The sequence below is a fragment of the Aotus nancymaae genome, unplaced genomic scaffold (assembly GCF_030222135.1).
Source record: "Aotus nancymaae isolate 86718 unplaced genomic scaffold, 86718_ANA_hifiasm-v0.15.2.pri h1tg000019l, whole genome shotgun sequence".
Taxonomy (NCBI): Eukaryota; Metazoa; Chordata; class Mammalia; order Primates; family Aotidae; genus Aotus; species Aotus nancymaae.
The window spans coordinates 15,258,402-15,275,741 of record NW_026988431.1 but is presented as its reverse complement, the minus strand read 5'-3'; the positions used below and the strand labels follow the sequence as shown (position 1 = coordinate 15,275,741).

General features: G+C 39.1%; 1 protein-coding gene across 1 annotated transcript in view; it reads right to left on the bottom strand.

Moving 5' to 3' along the window:
- The window catches only part of SPATA16 (spermatogenesis associated 16), a 244,465-nt gene that overhangs the window by 91,113 nt on the left and 136,012 nt on the right, over positions 1-17,340 (bottom strand). The window lies entirely within an intron of this gene.

Sequence of the window (17,340 nt, the reverse complement as noted above, 5' to 3'; positions counted from 1 at the left end):
TGATTTTAGTGTCTAGTGTGTACAATTGCTGCATTAGTCTTACTAAGTTGGGGGGATATTAAAAACTATTGTGCAATGGATATTAATTCATTACTTAGTACCCTTTGGAAAAACAGTTTACTTTTATGACTGTTTCTCTGCTAGGTCTCTCTATTTCTTTTCACCAGAGATTCCAAATCCAATTAAATGTGACTAGAAGTAATTCCAAATTGTCACGTTAGCCAATTAAACATATAATAATTCTGTGTACCTAATCACTAGTACCAAAAGTTTATTTATTTAAGTAGAGCTATCACTATGTACCCCTGAATGTTTGTCTTATCTTTGCCTGCAGATGTGTGTAGTTTCTTGACATCATTGTAAATTGAATTAGAAATTTTCCTTTTCTAAATATAAGTTGTCTAAGGTATAGCAACTATAAACACACTCTGTTAAAAGAATTTAAATGTTTAGATTCTTCTTCAGGACAGACAAAAATTAGCACTCTAAAAATCAATGGTGAAAACAAATACCACCAACTGGAGGATTATTCAGCTCAATAAATATATGTATATATATAGTAGTATTGGAAAGAAGCTGCCCACTGACATTTCAAAATAAATGACAATAATTTAAGAATAGCTAATAGTTTAAGAATCCTTTTATATTTCCCAAAGCTCTCAATGATAAGGTAAAGAGAGGTAGGAGGTTTTGATGTATAAATATGAATGGGGCAGTAACAAGTTATAAAAATCATAGACTGTAGAGGAACAAAAGTGCATTTCAAATGTTTGCATTCTGATAGAAGCACTTGGAAACATTTTCTTTTCATGACAATCTAAAAAGAAAGTTCACTTGACATGGAGATGCCTGTTATTTAATAGAAATTCATTTAATAAATTCTGAATTTAAGAAATTGATAAAAATATAGAAATTTTATTTTCAAGGACAATGCACCCTATATTTATAGAAGCTGGGTATACTTAGGTGACGATTTGGTCGGCACTCTGATTCCTTCTATCATTAGCATTTGGATTTATAAATATGGTTCAACAAACATTGCTTAAGAAGTATGCCAGCCATTAGTTAAACCAAGGGTGGGCAAACTTTTCTTGTAAAAGACCAATAATAAATATTTTAAGTTTAGTGGGCCATGTGGTCTCACAACTACTCAACTTTGCTTTGCAGAAGCAGCTACAGACAATACACAAACCAATTAGCGTGGCTGTGTTACAATAAGATTTTACTTACAAAAAGGATATTGGGGTAGTTTAACTCTACAATAAGAAAACTGGCAGGCTGATCAAGCCATGGTGGGCATTTATATAACTGTCAATCAATAGTTCGAGCAGTGTGTACACATTCCAGCCACAGGGCCCCTGAGATATTTCAATCTGATATTTTCTCTTCAAGGGACAGCATAATGTATACTAAAATTACTGAGCAGAATCCAGTAACTAAACTTGACAATTTGAAACATGCAAAAATGTAAAAGATAATTCTTGATTAATTAATAGTGGCTTGAGTCAAGTCAAAGCTGAATTGAAAAGAATTTTTATAATGTTTGTTATTATAATTTTTGGGTTAGGAAAATTGTGAAAGAGAAGGAGGTAGATCACCCCAGTGGGTTTCTAAGGCTTTCCTGAACTTTTGATGCTTTTGGTAAGTTGGTTTTGTTTGCCATTGTAAAATTAGGATTTTTAGCATTTTTATTAATGTTTTTGAAAGTTGCTTTTTCTGTAATATTATGTTGTCACATTGCTTGCTACAGTCTCAAGTACACTTTTTCACCTGGGGACTCAAGTCTATTTTTAAAGGAACACAGCTCCAAATTTATATTGAAACCATGAAGAATTAAGATGCATTGAAATTCGTTACCTGTCATACCTCAGTGAAGCATAATTATTATAAGAGCAAAAGGATATTAGAATTAAATAACAAAAAATGATTTCCTAAAGCTCCATATTGGCTGAGATATATTTCATAACTATGATGTATTTCCTTCAATATGTGGCGTGTATTCATAGAGCTGTGATCATGTTTGGGACACAATTTAGATTGTAGTTGCTCCAATTTGAAACATGCAAAAATGTTTCTTTTTCTTCCCAGTGGAAATGGCAGATGTGCTTTTACCACTCACCTTCCTTTGTCTGGTTCCCTATTGTAGCTCTGCCCTACTGCTCAGCCCTCATGAATCAGTGAAAATTAGTGAAGTGATATGAAAAGTGCATGGAAATTACATTATGTCATGCAATATTTGTGAGGCAAGAGCCATGGGCTTTTCATCATGCTGAATTTATAAAGGGCAAGATAATTCATTGATCAACCCACTGAGCATCTGTAAGGAGTCAAGTACCATGTGAGATCCTGGTTCCGGCAGACTCATCCCATGAATCAAATGTAAACAGAAACCCATCATTCTTTCTATTCTCCTTCAGGTATCTCTCTACCATTAGAACAATATCTAGGTGCTAGTCAATGTGATTCAATGTTGCTTCCAGCTGTTTTCATTTCATTGTCAGGATTCTATTCATCTTATTTTCATTAATGTACTGAATGCTGTACCTGCACTGGAGCTATAAGATCATGTTAGCCAAACTCTTTTAACTGACAATCGGTGGCTTAACATCTGCTAATTTTGAACCTTTCCGACGTGATAAGCCCATGTTAAGCACTTTGTGGAGCAGAGTGTAAACCTAACCCACCCACTTCTGCACTAGATCTCATCCAATTGCGCCTACTCATGGAAACTGCTCACCAAGTCTCTCACTATTCCAGTTTTCTTTTCACTCTTTCCATTTCCCATTTTCTCCTGGAGCTTTTCTGCCAGCATACACAAACGCTGTTGTTTCTTCCTTTTAAAACAAAACAAATACCCCAAAAGCTTGTCTTGCTCCACTTCTTCCATTCCAATTATCACCTGAATTCTTCTTTTCAGTATTAAAAGGCAAACCAAAAAACCTCACACTCCTGAAAAAGCTGTGTGCATTCTCTACTTGTAATTTTTCTCTTCCTGTTGTCTCTGCGACTCTCTCCAGCAGGGCTGTCATTCTCTCTTTTTTTTTTTAAGACAGGGTTTCACCATGTTGGTCAGGCTGGTCTTGAACTCCCGACCTCAGGTGATCTGCCCGCCTTGGCCTCCAAAGTGCTTGGATTACAGGCGTGAGCCACCGCGCCCAGCCAGGGCTCTCATTCTCACCATGTCACTGAAACTGCTTTTGTGAGTACTACTAATAGTCTCCATATTGCCAAATGTAATAGTTCAATTTCCAAGCTTCATTTTCTATGCATTCTCAGGTGTAAGGCATACACCAGCTCACTCCCTCCTCCAGTGTACACTCTCCCACTTGGCTTCCACTGTGCCATTATTTCTGGATTTCCTCCTATCTCTCTGGTTGCTCTTTTCAGTCTCCCTTGCTGTTATCTTCTCATCTCTCTGGATTCCTAACTTCGGGTGTCTCAGGATGCAATGCCTGGACCTTTTTCTTTCTTGGCGAATTCATCAGTTTCATGGTTTTAAATAGCATCTATACATTGACAAGTCTTATGTTTATATCCTGAGGCTAAACCTCTTCCTAGATCTGCAGAATCTTGTAGAAACTGCCTTTTAGATGTCTCTACTTAGATACCTAATAGGTATGAAATTTAACTTAATCGTCTCAGAGACACAAATCTTCCTTATTTCATCTCTCCAACCTTAAGTAGTTTCCATCTGTCTAATTTCTGACAAAAACCTTGGTATCACCATGAACTCCTCTCTCTCACATTCCCTGGTCAGGCTCTCTTTAACCTACATCAGAATCTTGCCACTTCTCACCACCTCCAGCATTATCATCTGGTCCATAATCCCTCATCTGGATTATTGCAATGGCCTCCAAACAGGACTCCCTGCTTCTCCAACAGTTTATTCTCAGCATGACAGTCAGAGTGATCCCATTAAAATTAGGGTGCTAGAGCAGGTCCTTCCTGTGCTTAAAACTGCAAAGCTTTTTGTCTTTCTCAGAGTAAAAAATAACCTCTTTATAATGGCATTTGAGTCCTATATCATCTGGTCACAAGCTGCCTCTCTGACCTTATTTTCACTGCCTTCTCGCCTTCTCCTTAGCTCACTCTGCTCCAGACAGAGTCCATTCTGCTGTTCCTCACAAAGAATGGCCGTACTGTTGCTTCTGGGATCTTGCCCATGACAGTCCTTCTTCTGAAACGCTCTTTCCCTAGATGTTCTTATGACTCCCTTGCTCACCTCCTTCGGTCTTTGTAGGTGTCATTTTCACGGTGAGAACTATCCTGACCAGATTCTGACACTATCCATACCCTCACTTGTTGCACTTTTTCCCATAGTACTTATCACCATTCAACATAAGGTTTATTTTATTTGTATTAATTTTTTTTTTTTTTTTTTTTTTTTTTTTTTTTTTTTGCGACGGAGTCTCACTCTGTTGCCCTGGCTGGAGTCCAGTGGCGCAATCTCGACTCACTGCAGCCTCCATCTCTTGACAGTCCACAGGTTCAAGCGATTCTCCTGCCTCAGCCTCTTGAGTAGCTGAGATTACAGGTGCACGCCACCACGCCTGGCTTTTTGTGTTTTAGTAGAGATGGGGTTTCACCATGTTGGCCAGGCTGGTCTCGAACTCCTGACCTGGAATGACCCACCTCTGCCTCCCAAAGTGCTGGAATTACAGGCTTGAGCCGCCCAGCCCAGCTATTTGTATTAGTTTTGGTGGTGTTTATTGCCGTCTTCTCCTACTGCAGGAGTCAGCAGATCATGGTCTGTGGGTCCCATCTGTTCTGCTACCTGTGTTTATAAATGACGTGTTAATGGGACGCAGCAATGCTCATTCACTGGTGCGCTGCTTACACATTGTCTGTGACTGCTTTCATGCAACAAAGGCAGAGTTGAGCAGTTGCAAAAGAAATCCTATGTCTCACTTCACAAAGTGAAAGATATTTACTGTCTGGCTCTTTGCTAGAATGTAAGGTCCCCAGGGGCAGAGATTTTTGTCTGTTTTTTTCACCGTTGTGTCCCTCATGCCTAGAACAGTGCTTGGCATGGTAGCCACACAATAAATATTTGTTGAACAAACAACTACACATTATCTTATTTATTTACATAAACTCAAAAATTAAATTCTATGTTACAAAGAGCCTGAGACTAACAGAATTACATAGCTTACTAGGATTCTAACAGAAGCAGTCTGGCCTTAGAGCTATCTCACAGTCCATATTTAAGAGAATGCTTTTGTAGTGAAAGTGGCATGGTAATGGAGCGACAGAATGGGCTTTGTCAGTCTAATTTGTCCAATATGGAATCCAATGCAAAATTTAGCTCATATGAAAGCTTAATGAATGCTAATGGATGCTGATGTATTTACAGCATAAATTGAAGAGGAAAGGTATTGGGAAGCACATTGGCCTAATGTGTTGATCTAAAATTATTTTTAACATGATGCCTTCAGTCATATGTTAGCAATTATTGCTTCCCTGCAAGGAAATCTTCATATTTTATTTACTTAATACATCTGTTAAGTACAAAAGGGCCAGAATCTGGTTTTTAAATAGATACCCATATAAAATAAAAGGTTTTTATATTATGAACTCAGCTGATCGTGAATCAAATTTTGTTCCTATAAAATGGCAAATACATAATAAAATAATGTGACATAGTATTATTAATCAAATAGGTACCAGTTTTATTTTCCAGTTTTATTTATCTATTTGTAATTACTATCACAAAATGATTATGAGTACAAGCGCATTTATGTTAGGTGCTTTTACAGATTAGTATTTCTAAACGGACTGTGCAATTTTGAGAGTATGAGAATATATTATTGACATTTCTTAAGGCTTATGTTCAGATTCAAAATTTATAACATTTCTACTCAGTGTGGCCACATGGTGGTGTAAAACAATAAGATATGGGTAAACAACAAAAAAAATCACAGCGCACAATCAGCTGTGTGGTCTCATTGGGCTGACTGGCTGAGACCTTGAAAAGTCATTCCGTTCATCACCTTGCCTTTAGGCAGGATCACACTTAAACCTTTCAAATGAGACTGATGAGAATCTATTCTGTTTTAAAGACCTCCACAGAAGGACACTGCTGTGCTTTCCTCACTGATTCCAGAGTTTCACAGTCATAAATAGCATCTTCTGCAGTTTTAGTCGGCCAGCTTTAGTCTTCTCTCCAGTGTTAGTGCTACCCAACTACACTGTATCCTCTGAACAGAAGTTCCAAATATCCTCACGATAATTTATTAATCTTCTTTCTCTTATGTTAATTAATTAACCCCAGTTGCTTCCGTCTTGCCATGAGTCAGTTTTGTGGTTGCCTTTCCAATTTATTTAGGTTTCTCCTTTTCTTCCTTCTACAGCTGGAAATTGATCTCTCTCAAGAGTCTAAGGATAATCTGTGATCTTTATATGCATCTATTTCATTTATGTAATTGGTATAGGTACTTCTGAGACGTCTGTGTATGGGATAGTTTTAACTACAGAATTCTTTTGTATTATCAGTGTACTTAGGAGGTTGTTCCTTTCTCCTAGACTTAAAAATCTCAAGAACATATGTATATACGTTGTTAATTTTAGATAAATTAATATTGATGCAAATGTGTTTTTCTTTTGAATAGAAGTACACACTAATATTAAAGATGATATTGTTATGGGGAGAAGGTCTGAACTAAAAATTCATTCAAGTGAACAGACACACACACACACACACACACACACACACACGAAGCATCTTTACGTAGGCTCACGTATTTTCCACACAGCAGCCAGCCACAATGTTCTTCCAAAAAATGTAAATGATCTCAAAACTCAAGCCTCCATGGTAGCCTAAAATTCTTAACAGGCTGGTTTTTCTCTTCAACACATTTTCCATAACCCTTCAGTCAAGCACGCCCCCCACTCTGCCCCCACCCTGCTATTCCTAAACCAGAATCTTATCCATTTTCTAAATAAGCTTCACATTTTGTCATTACCTATGTCTACTTGCTTATTGCCTTCTTTCTTTAGTCCTGTGCTGTCCAATATGGGAACAACTAGACATCTGTGGCTATTTATATTTAAATGAATTAAAATTACAATTTAAATTTAGTTTCTTGGGTACACAGGCACATTTCAGGTGCTCGGTAGCCCCATGCGGCTGGTGGATACCGTCCTCCATGGCACAGACTATCTCCATCATCTCTGGAAGTTCATTTGACAGTGCTGATCTAGACTGTAAGCCACAGGAGCCTACCATTACAGTGCCTCCTCCAACACCTGGTGATAGTTGTTGCTCAGCAAATTTTTAATAAACACTTTGTCTATTTAAATAATCAGTAATTCATATCTGCCTGTGTTTGGGCTTTCCCTTCGTTATCCATCTTCCTTCCCCCTTCCCCCTAGTCATTTGACATTCATTCACAAGGAGACTCAGCTTCGGTAACGCTCTGGGTTCAGGTTTTTCTGTAGTTGGTGGTCATTGAAGAAGTTTTTTGGTCTCTGGATTTTTGTAACAAGTCTACTTCTCTGCCTAATTGTCTGATTCGAATATCTGGAATTTTTTCCTGAGACGGAGTCTCTACCTATCGCAGCCGAAATCTAGTTACAGGTTCCTGCCTTGATTATAATTTCAGATTCTGATGATTGCTGGGGTTCTAGCCATGCTTACCCCTGCAAGACTGTCGAGTAATTGATGGGAATCTTTCTTGAGGTTTACTGCCTGCCTGCTAGTCGGAAATTCCAAATATTGCCTGTTTCTAGATTCTCAACTATGACTATTTGTAACAGCAGCTGATATTTACTGAGAGCTTACCATGTACATGGCGAGTGCTTTACGTCTCATTTAATTCCTAAAACCAAGCTATAACTTGAAGAAGCTGAGGTTTAAGGAAGTTAGCTTTCTAAAAAGTAGATGGCAGAGAAAGGATTCCACTAGATATATTGGGCACCTGATGCTAATTTCACGTCCAGCTATTGACTGTTGGTGTACTCTCTAAAAACTGTATTCACTGTGGCTGATTGAACTGTGTGTAATGCTATTGGCTGGTGATGCCTGGTCCTCCTCCCTTATCCGCCATTCATGCTTGTCTCACTGGCAGACATGTCCTATTCTTAGTTCTGGCTTATCAATATGACGTGGTCAATTTTTTTCTTTTCTGGCTGTGTCAAGAGAGGTGTTATCATGTCTATAGAAAATATATGCCTAATTGAAGAGGAATAGAGAAATAGAACTTATTTTAGATCTTTTTAGGAATTTTGTTTTATTTTTTATTACTTTTTTTCTGTGTGGAGCCCGAAAATCAGCAAATGTTTCTTGTTTTATAATAATAGGCAAGATTTGGAGTCATGGCAACACGGAAAAGTATGAAGACACGATGCTGATCTCTACGAGCTTCCAATTGGACTATCAATATGACATCCACATTCGGCATATTTGACATGCCAAAATATCAGGCATTTTATGTCCACAAAGAACCATGCAAACGTTAACTACATTATGTTAACTAAGAAGTACAGATCGTAAGTGCTATAGAATTTTAAAGAAGAAAATGATTACCTTGTACTGTAATGGAATTCAGTGTTGAGACCTAAAGAATGGCTCACATTATTTTTAAGTAGTAATGAAGGAAAGGTAGCATATTTTTTTATTTGGTTGAGGAGCAGAGACATACCACATACTAAGGAATCAAAAGTAGAAGGTATTAATGTAGAATCTCAGGAGAAGCAGAGGGTTTGTGTAGAGGAAGAGAGAGAGAAAGAGCTAGAAAATTATGTTGGGGAAAGATTATGATAAACCTTAGATTTCAGGCGGATGAATGTAAATGTTATTCTATAGATGCAAGAATTTTTGGAGGGAGATAGCATGGGAACTTCTGATTTAAAATCTCAGCCACTGCTAGTCTGGATTTAATAATGGCAAGGAGGTCTTACCCAGCCACCACCTGTCAGGCTTGTGTTCATAGGGATAATGACACTCTCTGGTATACTGGGAACAATCCAGGGTTATCTCTATTTTGCTTTTTAGGCAGAGGTTTATAAGTGGTGGTCTTAATATCTGGACCCCATTTGATCTCTGGAATGAAGAAGATTGCCTTACCATGTACATTGCTAAGCTCTCAGTAACTACTGATTAGCTACTGTCACAAACAGTAATAGTAGTAGTATTGTTGTTGTGTCCTGATAGGGCCATATGGATATAGGACATGATCTGAATACATATGAGTACTGGACTTGTATTTGCATGTTTCATGAATTTCTCTGTTCCACAAAGAGGAGGATACTAACACGAGTAAGCCATGTTTATCATTAAGGTCTAATAAGGAAGGAAATATAATTATAGCACAATAAGTAAAGTGGATACATCAATATATGCACTAATGCAGCTGAGAGGCTGGTGGTATTCAGGGAGGGGGACTGGGTCAGCTCAAAATGATGAGTAGGAGTTAGCTAAGCAAAGGGAGGCTAAGCCTGAGAAGGGCATTCTTGGCTTAGCATACAGCTTGAACGCAGGTGCAGAGGTTAGAAGTAGGAGGAAGAGCAGGAAACTCCAACAGTACCATCTTGCTGCATTTTGAGCAGGGAGGGAAGGCAGGGGAAAGGCGTGAAGAAGCCTGGATTTTATTCTGTGGATAATGGGGAACTGTTGTATGCTTTTCAATAGAAAGTGGCAAAAGTGGCATGGGCAGTTCTGCGGTTTCGAGAGAGAACCTTAATAACTCTTTAGAAGATGTATTTGAGTGAGAACACTGGAGGCCCGGCGGGGAGGGGGGTATTGCAGGAATTCTGGGGGACTGCAGACAAGTCTAAACTAGGGCGGTGACTACAAGAAAATGGGAAATTGAGATAATGGCACCATTTTTAAGGACAAAGTCAAATAACAAGGAATGTGAGGACAAGGCATTTATGAACTTAAATACAGCATATTCTAGGCTCTGTGTGATTTACTCTCAGACTAGGGTTGGCTTTCATAGAGGAAGAGGCATTGAAGCAGTTATTCGTTCCTATTAATAGTCCTATTCATCTTGTGAGGAAAGGAAAACTTAAAACGGACTTCTTTCCTTTTCCAGATGAATGAACTAATATCTGATGCTCAAGGAAACCATAAACGATAAAACGATAATGGGCTTGGCCTGAAGCCAACTGCGTAACTCTTTGGTGGAGACTGACTGGTAATCACAGGCCTGCAGTCAAATTAAATAATCCATTGCCCTGGGTGTCTGGAGTGTTGATGGCACCCGCAAACCTTAGAGAAGCTTCCTTAGCACTCATTCTTCAAGAGCTCCTCCTGGAGCAGCCCCACAGGGAGTTTTCCTGCCAGGGACCTGTCTCCTGCCCCACCACATCCCAGGGGGTCATTCTCCCATTATGGAGAGTCAAACATCCATTCTTGGAACATTTCTCTACCAGCAGAGGGAACCCTCACCTGCTGGTATGAATGGAAATCGGGAATGTAAGGTTCTTCAATCTTGAACATGATTCTGAAACTTTATTTAACATTTTGCGGGGTCAGAGGAAGGGGAATAATTAGGAAGAACTGAAAAAAGTCATATTAGATCATTCTGAAAGGGACGAAAGCTAGAGGAGAGTCTGGCTGTACAAAAATAGGCAATCCTGAATTTAACTTTGCTTTCAGTTATTCACAGCAGCAGTTTCTGGAGCCAATATAAAATGTAAAGCAGTTGGAAATAAGAGTACTTAGTGCAGAAAATAAACCCATTCACAGCAGAGAAACAGCTTACAGAGAAAGTAGCCAGAACTAACTGTCTTGTTACTCTCTAGAAGTAAAGAAATCAAAGCACAATCTTATGGCTTGTAGCAAGTCGCGGGGTGTGCTTTGCACTCCATCTCCAGATCTCTGCTTGGGTAGGAAAAAAATCCCTCAGAATTATAGCGATTACACGGCATGATAAAATATCTTGATTATTTAGCAATAGTGCAACTCAGCCACGGTCATAAACTCAGCTGCCTATTTCTCAGGAGCCTGAGACCTATAGGCAAAGAGGAAGAGAGTGAGGAGAACAGTGATTAGCCAACATAGGCAACCCAGATACGGTAAACTAATTCTCTTGGGGTCCATTTTCCAATAGAACCATAGTATCTTATACACTGTGGTGACGTTGACAAGGCAGCCTACAAACATCTTAGACCGAAGTTTACTCAAATGACACACATTGATCAGTTATGCAATTTTTTGCCAATGAAATAAAACTAAATAAAAGGGTAAAGTGACTTAAAGCGTCTGAATTTTTAAACTGAGTAGAATCAGGGTTCCTTTACAGTGTTTCTCAACTGCAGTCACTCTTGGAAATTTTAGGTAGCTACACTGTGTATTGTGTGGGATTGTGCATTGCAGGAAGCTCAGTATCGCTAGCCGCCCCCTCTACATGCCAATCATGCTTGCCAGTTACTTTAGCCACCCAAACACCCTCACTCACTTTCCAAGAGATGGGGAGGAGCTGAGAACCACTCAGAGATGTTCATGGAGAGTCTGATGGTTAATATTTTGAAATTGAGTTTTACTTTATAACACTTTTGTTTTTTTGAGATGGAGTTTCACTCTTGTTGCCCAGGCTGGAGTGCAATGGCGTGATCTTGGCTCACTGCAACCTCCACCTCCTGGATTCAAGTGATTCTCTTGCCTCAGCTTCCCGAGTAGCTGGGATTACAGGTGCCCGCTAACACGCCCGGCTAATTTTTGTATTTTGAGTAGAGATAGGGTTTTGCCATGTTGGCCAGGCTGGTCTTGAACTCCTGACCTCAGGTGATCTGCCCGCCTTGGCCTCCCAAAATGCTGGGATTACAGGCACGAGCCACTATGCCCAGCCCATTCTGTGACACTTCTTAGTTGGATCATATTGGCATTGTTCTTATCAGTCTTGAGCAGGATAATTTTTTTGGATCTCAAATGAAACAGAAAAAGACAAACTAGAAGACAACTGTTTGACACTGGAAGAGTATGTGTATCTTATTAAAGGTTTCCCGAGGTGGAATAATCTAAGCACTAAATAGAGGAAAAGAAAGGAGAAAGCATTGTTTGCACGGTCCTATGTGATGACAGGTCTCCTACTTTTTTAGGACATGGTTGAGCTTGGCCAAATCACTTAATCCAAGTCTTTGTCCTAATATTCTAGTGGCCATATCTAGAATGAAGATGATTATAATAATACCTATATCCAGAGGGGGATGTGTGCATACCTAATAAATCTATAAAACAGTTTGAAGTCTATGAAAGGATCTGTACATTTTAGGTTGATGGCATTGTGATTAATATTATCGTTGCCATCCTGAGAGCAAATGTGGAGAGGGTGGGGGTCAGAAGTTGAGTCAGGTGTTCCTAACTCAGGCAAGAATCGTTCCTGTAGGAAAGGATAGGAGTAGTGTGAAGGACGGTCATAATGAGTCGGATGTATAGCGGGAGAGAGGTAGCTCATGCCTAGGGAACATTTGTATACTAACATAATCAAAATTATTGGCCTGGCGCGGTGGCTCACGCCTATAATCCCAGCACTTTGGGAGGCCGAGGCGGTTGGATCACGTGGTCAAGAGATCGAGACCGTCCTGGTCAACATGGTGAAACCCCGTCTCTACTAAAAATACAAAAATTAGCTCAGCATGGTGGTGCGTGCCTGGAGTCCCAGCTACTCGGGAGGCTGAGGTAGGAGAATTGCTTGAACCCAGGAGGCGGAGGTTGCGGTGAGCCGAGATTGTGCCACTGCACTCCAGCCTGGGTAACAAGAGCGAAACTCCGTCTCAAAAAAAAAAAAAAAAAAAGAAAAAATTATTACACAGGACACTTGTGATCCAAAGAGAGTGGATCTTTAAACAATTTCATATGTAGCATTCCTAATTTAATCCAAGTAGGAGAGCCACATCACTACCACCATGACTACCAAAACCTCTTTGTGGAAAATCCCACAAAGATACAACAAAGTGTCACTTCTCCAAGTGTTACCAGCTCACTGGTGGAGGACTGGTGCACTCTTCCAAGATAGTGGAGAGCTGTAAAATAACATATAAACATGTGCTTGTTTTATGTACCATATATAGTCAGAGCAGACATTAGGCAGAATTATGATGTGCTTAGACTTGCTTCCAGCACTTTTCTAGACCCCTTTGAATAGTCCATGTCTCTGCTCTGGGATCTTCTTTCTTTCCAGTGTGCTCTGCTTGTATTTGGCCACCCCAAATCTTCCACTGTGAAACCTACCCAGGCCTGGCCCCTCAGGACAGCATTATAGGATCCAACCTTTGCCTCTCTCAAAATATCCACCCAAGCGTATGCATTCTGTATCTATTTTTTTCAAGTAAACTGTATATCTAGAGATAAGTAGGTAATTTCAGAGGCCTCAAAAAATGTTCTGGCTCAGAAATCTTTCCTTCACGACTGAAACTGCCATAAAATGATAATTGCTTCTTTAGATTGAGTGGTATTGCACATTTGTGCTTTATTGGAAGGTGAAGGCATTATTTCTCATTAATAACTTTGAATAAATTATTTTTCACCAGAATAACAGAGAGACAATATGGCACAGAGGTTGAAAACTCTGACTTGGGAGTTAGACAGCCTTTGTTTGAATCTCAATCCTGTCATCTGCTGGCTGTGTAACTTTGGACAAGTTACTTAACCTACCTGTGCCTCAGTTTCGTCATAGTACAATGTGGATAATAATAGTTGCCAACCTCATAAGGTTGTCAGGAGGAGTAAATACCCTGTTATGTGTAATGCATATTAGCAGTGCCTGATACTTGGGAAGCACTCAGTAAGTGGTAGCTTGCCAGTTCATATTCTGCCAGATCTTAACATGGACAGTATGGAAAATAAAATACAAATTGCTTTGTTGAAAAGTTTATACCCAAATCGGCTTATTTAGACTGCTTTGAAAATGTATTGATTATCTCATTGTTATTAAGTTTTTTCTTGCACTCGCAAAACTTATAGAAGCTTGCAACTAATATAGGTAGTGTATGCAGGTTTGTGAGTCCACAATGAGAATGTCATTTCTCTGGTGCAGCCCTCTTTAACACTTATTACACTTGAATATTTTTATTTTCTACCCTATCTTAATACTTTGCATATGTCATCTCTTAGAGTCTGTTAACTCTCCCTTTTAAATGAGCTATTGGTATTCTTTAAAGGTATCTTCAATAGAATGTAATTTTCTGAAGGTCAGGGATCATGTCTCACTTACTATGAACTCACCAGAGGCTTGTACAGTGCAGGCACATGCCATGTGATTATTAAATGAATGAATAATTGTAAGCTCCACAAGGGCAGGGATTTTTGAATTTTCGCTCATTGCCATCTGTATCACCAAGTATCTAGAATGGCGATTGGGACATAGTAAGTGAATAAATATTTGCTAAGTGATTTTGTTAAATGAAGGGAGGCACAGATGTGCTGCTGAAGTTAAAATGGGATTCCATATATTAAACCAAAATTCTTACTGATTACATTAAACATTTTGAGATATATTCTTCCAGAAAAAAATTTCCACTGGAGAAACAAACTATAATACATAAGCCAGTACATTTATTTGCTCCTTTGGAAATATTTCTCTGAGGTAGAGGAGGATAGTGATCCTCAGTATTCATAAGCTATATTATCCTGTCTCTAGCCATAGGTACCACTTCATTCATTCAACCAAAAGCTATGGACCTCTTGCTTCATGAAGGGCAGTGTAGCTGATGATGGGTCACATGAGACAGGAAGGATATGAAAAGATGCTGATTGCAGAATTTATGCCTGAGTACCTGGAATAAAGTGGCTGAATTGGCTCCTGCCAATTGTGAATAAAGTGTGATGGTCTTAACTAGTCCACTTCTAAGAGAAACTGCCTTGCTCATGCCTCTCATGAAGGAGCAGGTCTAGGTGATCTCATTCCCCTTTTCTGTTTGGACCAGGGTGGCAGTCAAGTTTTAGAGACCAATGAAATCATCTAGTCCAAAAATCGTGGTCAAAACATGCATGACTAGCAATAAAAATGTGTGAACTAAGACATTTAAAGGAAAATCAGTGAGCGGCAGGGGGAGAAGGGCAGAGAAAAACAAAGCCATCTCCATTCTCTGGTCATCACTGTGATGCCCACACTCTCGATCCCATGCTAGGGGTGACCGACCAGACGCCTAGGTTACCCCAAGATAATCCTAGTCCATCCTTGTTGGCCTAGGGTAATGAGGCCCGCTTCACTGAAAGGGGTTTAGATATCATGGTTTCGATGATAAATTATGCAAATGCCTATTGTTCTCTCAGGGGAGATGTTTCAGAGCGCATATGCACCTTGTACGGCCAGCCTCCATGGTTAAATATGCCTGTTTAATACTCTATAAAGAAAACTATATATCTTTACTAGGATTGTAAGCTCTTCAAGGGCAGAAATCTCATTTTCTTTTCTTTTCCTTCTTCCTAGCAAGAGCTGATTATATAATAGGCTGCAATAAATTCTTATTAAATTATACTGAACTTTTCCCCTAAGAGTCTACAGAAAAATTGCATATACATGCATACTTTTCTTCCTATGAGATATATATTTTCTTAGAGATAACATGTATTTATCTTTAGTCAGCCGAACTGCTGGATGGCTTTCTCACAGAATTTATCAGATGCAATCCATAGCAACCTTGATTTTTATGCTGAAATTGTGCTTTCCAAACTCATATTTTCTAGCTTTTAATTCATAAATTGAAACACTTAGATGCATTTCACGACTAATAAACACTTAGATGTATTTCACTACTTCAGAGATTATGCAACACACACAAGAACACTGATAACAGAAAGGAAAGTTTCTATATACTGTTCTCTAGGTGAAAAGGGGACATAAGCAGAGCTGAAGGGAAGAAACAACAGGGAACCAGTTACAGTGAACAGCACAGGCAAAGTCATGGAGTTGGGAAGTGGAATGCTATGCATGTTGAAAGCAAACATTTATTTATCAAGAGCTCACTATATGTATTGGTAGTATTTCTATTACTTGAGCTTTAGAGACAGAATACATGGGGGAACTGAGAAACTGGATTCTGACACCACAGTTGTTGAATTTACAAGGTCGTCTCCCTTTCCTCTCCTTAGAAGCTTTTGCACCCTTGAACTGGTTCACGGTACTGGCACTAGGAGAATTCTGCATTCCTTTTGTGGCACAGGACGGTACTCATTTGTTTATTTTGAGGTTTGCTTGAAGTGGGGAAATGGAGGCAGATGATGCTCTTTTTTCTTCTATTTTAAAAGCCGCAGCTTGCATGGTATTTGTCTTTTTGAAAATTGTGTTTTTCATTTTGCAAATGTGCCCAGAGGCATTAAGTAGTGGTAGCATATTTATAAATTAAAATATAAATAAATAATTTTGGAAAGCAGTAACAGCTGGCAAGTATTTTTTTCATGTGAGTTGTTTTTAAGGAAAGTAATAAACAGTTTTTTGGAAGTGAAGAAAGAAACCATACCAGTTCACAGAAGGGAAGACAGCAAGAGCTTCTTAACAAGATTTCAAATCTTATGAGGGCTTGAAAGAGAATAAGCATATCTCTTGAATGAAGTTAGGGGACTCTAGGATGTGGGTGTTGGCTTGGTGGGGAGGAGTGAGGGCAGGGAGAAAGCGTTAAATACCAGAAAAAAATATTCATGATGCAGATATGATGACTCTGCTTCTTACCAAGTTTATATAATCCACTTGATGCTGGGTAGAAGGGATTTAATGGTGACCCTGTTAATGGACTTCTGAGGGGCTACTGCTGCCCTGGGCATGATCAAAGGTGGACACTGGAAGATGCAAGGCCCTGCCCAAATGGGATCCATTTTAGTTCTTCCTGATTAAGGAAAGGACTCCTCCCATCAAAGGGTTGGAGCTTGCATCCCTGAGAGATAATGCTGTGCTTGGGGATTAGGTGAAGATTTGGGAATTCACTGTGATGGCCAGGATTTTACAGAATTTACTTGAGGAAAGCAAAGTCTTTTACAGAAATCTCTTGATAGAGGCAATTCAAAGATAATCTTTTGAGCAATTACACCTAAAACACAACACACCCGGAAAAACAATGTTTTGAAATCCCTATGAGAGTGTCCAGACTACACTAGCAGAGAGAGAATTCCCTTAGCCCCAGTGGTCGAGGCTTATATTCTCAGTTCCTTGGTGAGGGATCCAGAAGCTGAAGATTGATCCCAAAATGTAGTGAACAGAAAGGTTACATTATGCAGGTTTAAAATCCAAGCTTAGTTGGATTTTAAAATATTAGTGAAAAAAACAAAAGAGAAAATGAAAATTTAAATAGTGGCAAGTGCTGGCTTGCCAATCTATTGGTTAAGCCCATAGGCAATGAATGAAGTCAGTCAAATCATCAATAATTGTTGCAAATTTGAAATCTATTTTTAAAATATGAGAA